Genomic DNA, 6,824 nt, shown 5'->3' on the forward strand with positions numbered 1-6,824 from the left:
TTAAAAAAATAAATTAGCTGACCTTTTCTACGCATTGCGCCAGAGAAAAATTATGCTTCTCTGTTTTAATATGAGCAGTTTCACCTAATCCATTACCCAGGCCACCTTTCCTTGTTGTGTGACAATTTCAAGCACTAATTTGTTACCGGAATTGATTTTATTTATGTCTGAGTCCGCTCTTATTCTTATTTATTTCAACCTTTTATCCATTGTTATCTTTACCTATATATATGTGATTGCCAAATGAAGCTGAACAACTTCGCTATTGAAGATGCAACAGGAGGACGAGGCTCTACTGGAAATAAGGATCAACCAGAATTGTGATTTTGCCTTGTTCTATAAAACTATTTCACACTCGATTTCTTTAGGATACTGTCCGTGCATCCATTATCCGTCTTTTTATTTCTTTGTGATTAGTGCTAAAATATGAATATGGGTTTTGAATATGTTAGGTTCTTATTTTATTCTTCTCCATAAGGAGGTATATATAAGAGTTTACATGAGTGCTTTACAAAGAATTAGATATAGTAAAGAATTAGGAAAGTATCTCCTAATTATACAATGATTTGATAACTATATAAAAAAAGGAAAGTAAATCCCTTAATTAATCAAGGAAATAAATCTCCTTGATTAATTAGGAGACTCACGTCAACACTCCTCCTCAAGTTGGTGCATATACGTCACCAATGCCTAACTTGGTAAGTGAGTCATGAAATACTCTTCCACAAACAGCTTTGGTTAAGATATCTGTCAATTGATCTTCTGATTTTACAAATGGTAGGCGAATGATCTTCTTCTCAATTTTTTCCTTGGTAAAATTTCTATCCACCTCAACATGTTTAGTTCGATCATGTTGAACTGGATTATGGGCAATATTGATGGCTGACTTGTTATCACAATGTAACTCCATTGGTTTTTCTGGCTTGAAACCCAATTCTGTCAACAATCTTCTGATCCATAGTAATTCACAAACTCCGTGAGCCATTCCTCGATACTCTGCTTCAGCACTAGGCCGAGAAACCACATTTTGTTTCTTACTCCGCCAAGTGACTAGGTTACCTCCCACAAACGTGAAGTAACCTGAAGTAGAGCGTCTATCAGTAATAGAGCCAGCCCAATCAGCATCTGTATATCCCACAACTTCGAAATCTTTATTTTTTGCGAACATTAATCCTTTCCCAGGTGCTGACTTTAAGTATCTTAAGATCCGATCAACTGCATTCCTATGTGACACACTAGGTGAATGCATAAACTGACAAACCACACTCACAGCATATGCAATATCTGGTCTTGTGTGGGCTAAATATATCAACCTTCCAACAAGGCGCTGTTACTGTTCCTTATTGGTTGGTTCTTGATCCATATCTTCACATAACTTCTGATTCATCTCGATGGGTGTATCAACAGGTTTGCATCCAAGCATTCCTATTTCAGTTAGTAGATCTAATACATACTTCCTTTGAGACAGACATATACCAGTTGTGGATCTGGCTACTTCAATTCCTAGAAAATACTTCAGATCACCTAAATCCTTCATATCAAATTCCTGAGACAAATACTTTTGCAGTTTTATTTTCTCACCTGTGTCGTTTCCAATTACGACTATATCATCCACATACACAATTAATGCAGTAAGGCTTCTTCCATCACGCTTCAAGAATAAGGTGTGATCTGCGTTACTCTGTATATATCCAAAATTCTTCATGGATTTAGTGAATCTGCCAAACCATGCTCTGGGGGATTGCTTCAACCCATACAGTGACTTTCTGAGTTTGCAAACTTGATTCTCCTTGTCATGAGCTAAGTTACATCCTGGTGGTAAGTCCATATATACTTCTTCTTCCAAGTCTCCATGTAAGAATGCATTTTTTACATCAAACTGATGTAATGGCCAATCGAGATTTGCTGCTAGAGACAGAAGGACTCTGATTGTTTTAATCTTGGCTATTGGGGCAAAGGTCTCTTGGTAGTCAATCTCATATCTTTGTGTGTACCCCTTCGCCACCAATCTAGCTTTATATCTTTCAATGGATCCATCTGCTTTGAGTTTCACAGTATAAATCCATCTGCATCCCACTGTCTTCTTTCCATGAGGTAATGGCACGAGTTCCCATGTGCCATTCTTCTGGATAGCTCGCATTTCTTCATTCATAGCTTCTTTCCAGTTTGGGTCTTCCAGTGCTTCAGTTACACTGTTGGGAATAGGTATGTCAGCCAACTGCTTCACAAAGTGTACCCGTGACTCTAATAATCTGTTGAGGGATACATAATTATTGATGAGATATTTCCCTTTTGCATTAAGATCTGCTTCGTAGTGAACTGGAGGTTTACCACGGTTCTTCTGTTTTGGAATCTGATATGCAGGCTATGTGCCTTCTGAAATTAAATTATCATGGGATATTTCATTAATGTTATAAGTTTCAGGTAGAGAAGTTACCTGAATGACGTCCTCAACAGGTGATTGGTGTGGTATTGGAGCTGAAGAAGTCTCTGGAGCGGGCAAAAACTCGTCAATGTTCTCGTCATAAGTTTGATGGTAGGGAGATGACTGAAGTGGTTCAAGTGGAGGCCAATTTCTGGGGAGCGACCGGTCGCAGGTGTCAGACGATCGGTCGCTTTCAGGCATATTCATTGGTGACCGGTCGGCGACAATATGCCACCGGTCACTTTTAGGCAGATTTTCGTGCTACCGGTCATTTGTGTCTGGCGATTGGTCATTTGCATTGGGCAACCGGTCGTTGGTGTCCTGCGACCGGTCGTTTTGAGGCTGTAACGAATCTGGAAAAAATGCTGTAGGAAAAATTTCTGAAATTTGAGAAGTGTTGGCATCGCGATGCTCCTCCTGTACGGCTGAAAAATAGAGATCGTGTTCCCGGAAAGTCTAGGAGGATGATAACATCGGTAGCCTTTCTGATGAGGCACATAACCAATGAAAACACATTTTTCAGCGCAGGGATCCAATTTGCTGCGTTGGTGATCATGTAAGTGGACAAAGACCACACAACCAAAAATCCGGGGTTCCAGGTTTGGGGTATGAGGTATTTAGGGTTTAGGGTTTAGGGGTAGGAGGTATTTGGAGATGGTGGTATAGTGTTTGAAGGGGGGTTTGGAAATTGAGGTAACTGGAGGGGATCCGATTAATAAGGTATGCTGCAGAGAGAACAGCTTCCCCCCAAAAGGATCGAGGCATATGGGCACCAAAGAGAGAGGCACGAACTACTTCCAATAAGTGTCTATTCTTTCGTTCAGCCACACCATTCTGTTGGGGAGTGTAAGGACATGAGCGTTGATGTATGATGCCATGATCTTGAAAGAACTGATTCAGATCATGGTTGAGAAATTCGCCGCTATTATCGGAACGAAGAATCTGAATTCGAGTATGAAATTGAGTCTCTACCATGGGATAGAACTGTTGAAATTTGGAACTGACTTCCCCTTTGGTTTGGAGAAGGGAACCCCAGGTCATACGTGTGCAATCATCGATACACGTGACAAACCATCGAGCGCCCCTTGGAGTGGTAATTCTAGCTGGGCCCCAAATATCAGAATGAACAAGAGAAACGGGAACCAGACTTTTAGTTGAGCGTAAGGGAAACGGAACACGATGGCTCTTGGCCAGTTCACAGATGTCACACTGAAAACTGGAAATATCTAACTTGGAAAATAAGGAAGGAAATAGCTTCTGTAAGTATCCAAACGAAGCATGTTCAAGACGGCGATGCCATAACCATACTTCGGAAGTGTGCTTCTCAACACTCGCACCCCCAATTTTGTAAGCTTGACTGAGGCTAGCTTCACTATCAGATGCCAAGTCCAGATAGTAGAGTTTGCCCCTCCTAGTATCACAACCAATCGTCTTGCTGCTGAGAATGTCCTGAAAAACACAATGAGTAGGCCAAAAGGTTACAGTACAATTCAAAGTCGTAGTAATTTAGGCAACAGACAAGAGATTATGATGTAAGGATGGAACAATCAACACATAATCCAAAGTGAGGGAGTCAGAGAGAGAGAGAGAGGGAACCCTCCCCAATTACTGGGGAGGGGGTACCATTGGCATTAGACACCACCGATTGAGAAGACGGTGTATGAGAGTAAATTTGTCAAGGATCAAAGGTCATGTGATCAGTGGCTCCAGTGTCAATGACCCATGTGTGTTTCTTTGAAGAACTATGCAAAACATAACCTGGGGCACCAGTGGTGGCAATGTTGGAGGATGAGACGATATCCATGGCAACGGAAGGATTTAAGAATAAGATAAAAAAGATGTGTTTAGGGTTTCGGGATAAGAGTATATGAGGATGTGGGTATGAAGATCTGAATCTGAATCTGTAAATATGAGGAATATGATATGAGGAATTTGATTTAGGGTTTGTGGTTCAAGAAATTTGATATGAGGATTTAGGGTTTCTGTCTGAAGAACTTTGATATGAAGATGTAGAGACAACCGAGTATCGATTGCTTTGATACCATGCTAAAATATGAATATGGGTTTTGAATATGTTAGGTTCTTATTTTATTCTTCTCCATAAGGAGGTATATATAAGAGTTTACATGAGTGCTTTATAAGGAATTAGATATAATAAAGAAGTATGAAAGTATCTCATAATTATACAATGATTTGACAAATATATATAAAAAAAAGGAAAGTAAATCCCTTAATTAATCAAGGAAATAAATCTCATTGATTAATTAGGAGACTCACGTCAACAAATTAGGATTGATTTGGTTTGCCTTAATTTCTATTTGGATTATTGTTAATTTGTAAATAATTTTCATTTTATTTTTAATAAAATCACTCGTAGTTCCTAGGTTTGAAATAAAAAAAACAAGAACAATATTAGGTTTTCCATAAACTAAAAGTCATTTTCAAAGAAAAACCTTCCTATTCATTGCATTGCCAGCAGTCTAGTCAGCTGCTCAGTCAAGGGAACGTTCTCCACACAAGTACTTTACTTATTTTATTGAAACTTATCGATGAAGGCTTAAACGGTGCATTTCTACTGATTTTAAAGGATAAAAAACTTTGCAGAGGATAAAAAACTTTGCCGGTTGAACATAAGAACTCTACCGAGGATAAAAAACTTTTTTTCAGCTTTCATCAATGGCAGGTATGTAAATTTACTTGATTATTCAAGATCTTCTCCTTGATGTGATTCTATTTGTGTATGCCTAAAGAATTTATGTAATTATTTTACAATAGTAACTTACATTTATTGAAAGATTTTGGAGTATTTCCCCAAAGTTCACTTATTTGAAGATTCATTTTTATCTTTGCATGTATATCAGATGGATCTCGAACTGAAGCTGAACAACTGAACAAGAGCCCCAAGGAAAAGTCTGGAGAAAGAAATGAACAAGAGCTTTCGCAAAATGAAAATAGTGAGACCTGGAAGATTCATAGGAATGAAATCAGCTCATCTGAAGGCACAGACGTCGGGGTTTTCGACTTCGGCAACAAATATCATGCAGGTCCTATTGATGGTGTTGATGCAAGGAAGGGTCGAAACTACGACATTGAGGGTAATAAAATCGATTCAAACAAAGGCAAGCGTGTGGGGATTGGAAAATTTGGCAACAACTACTCCATGACGACCGCATCGTTTTTTCTGGGTGGGCTTATTGTTCTAGTTTTTGCTATATGTAAGCGAAGCTAGCTGTAAAAACAAGAAGGAAATATAAATAAGATAAAAAGGTAAGGGGCTGCAGAATAAACAGGCTGGAATTTCCAAGAAGAAAAAAAAACTGAGATGTAAGGTTTTGGAGATTTATGGCCACTAGAACTCATACACTCGAACTTTTCCCTTAATCTGAATGTTATTTCTCTTATATTTCTGTATTTCTTTTCTTCTTCTTCTACATGCCATCAATATATTAATGCTGAGTAAGTTTTTTGTTTCTTCTTTGTCTACATGCGATCAGTGCTGTTTCCTCTTGGTCTAGCTTTTTTCTTTAATACATATGAAGCAAGGATACTCTTATTTATAAATTATAATAGGTTGTTGGATACGCCGTTGGAAACGATATGCATGGTATATTCTCCGATACGAGTCGGATACGTATTGGACGGACTTACAGAGGTGCAAGGACGTGCAGCTGCACCTCCCCTCGTCGGAAAAAGCTATGGAGTTGCCGGATGTTGCCCCTTTGAAAGTGCCCACCAACTGTTTGAGCAAATGACTGAGTGACCATCCTTTCACTTCTTTGCTGTGCGCGCATCTCTCTATTTTTAAAAATAATCCTAGCCAAAACGATGCGTTTTGGACCAGGCCAAATATTTGAAAAAAAAAGAAAAAGAAAAAGAAAAAGCAAGATGAGGAAGAAACTTACCTTCCACGCAGAGGAGTCTTGACAGAAGACTTTAATTTGATTTTAATAATAAAAAAAAGGAAGCCTGGAAGAAGCCTGGCTTGGGCGTGGCGTTGAAGGGGAGTAGTCTCTTGTTGATGCAGCAAACCCATCCCTCTCCACCAAGTTGCAAGTTCGACTTCGAATGTATTTTTTTTTTGGGTTTTTTCCTTCTGTTTTTGTTTAATAAAAAAAAATATGTCTTTCATTATTATTATTATTATTATTATTATTATTTTCTGATTTATTTGTTTAATTAATAATTTGATTTGCATTTTGATTAGATTAATTAATCTACAATTAGCACACATATTTTACCATAAATTATAAATTACTATTGTAACAACTCTCTCTTTGCCCTGCGTATATGAATAATGGGAAGATTGGATTTTGTTTTGTTGAGGAAGGTGGGGGTTGGATTTTCATTGGCTGGTGATGACGAGGTGGGGAAGCTGGGGATTGGATTTTTTGTGGTTGGA

The 6,824-nt window shown here is 38.5% G+C and overlaps 1 pseudogene across 1 annotated transcript; it reads left to right on the plus strand.

Annotated features, from left to right (window-relative positions):
* Positions 1–4,987: 4,987 nt before the first annotated feature.
* On the plus strand, positions 4,988–5,895 carry LOC110761340 (uncharacterized; annotated as a pseudogene). Its single transcript, XR_015833102.1, has 2 exons — positions 4,988–5,108; positions 5,287–5,895. The product of XR_015833102.1 is annotated as an uncharacterized LOC110761340 (transcript).
* The last annotated feature ends 929 nt before the right edge of the window (positions 5,896–6,824 follow it).

The sequence above is a fragment of the Prunus avium genome, chromosome 1, assembly GCF_965620075.1.
Source record: "Prunus avium chromosome 1, drPruAviu1.hap1.1, whole genome shotgun sequence".
NCBI classification, from domain to species: domain Eukaryota; kingdom Viridiplantae; phylum Streptophyta; class Magnoliopsida; order Rosales; family Rosaceae; genus Prunus; species Prunus avium.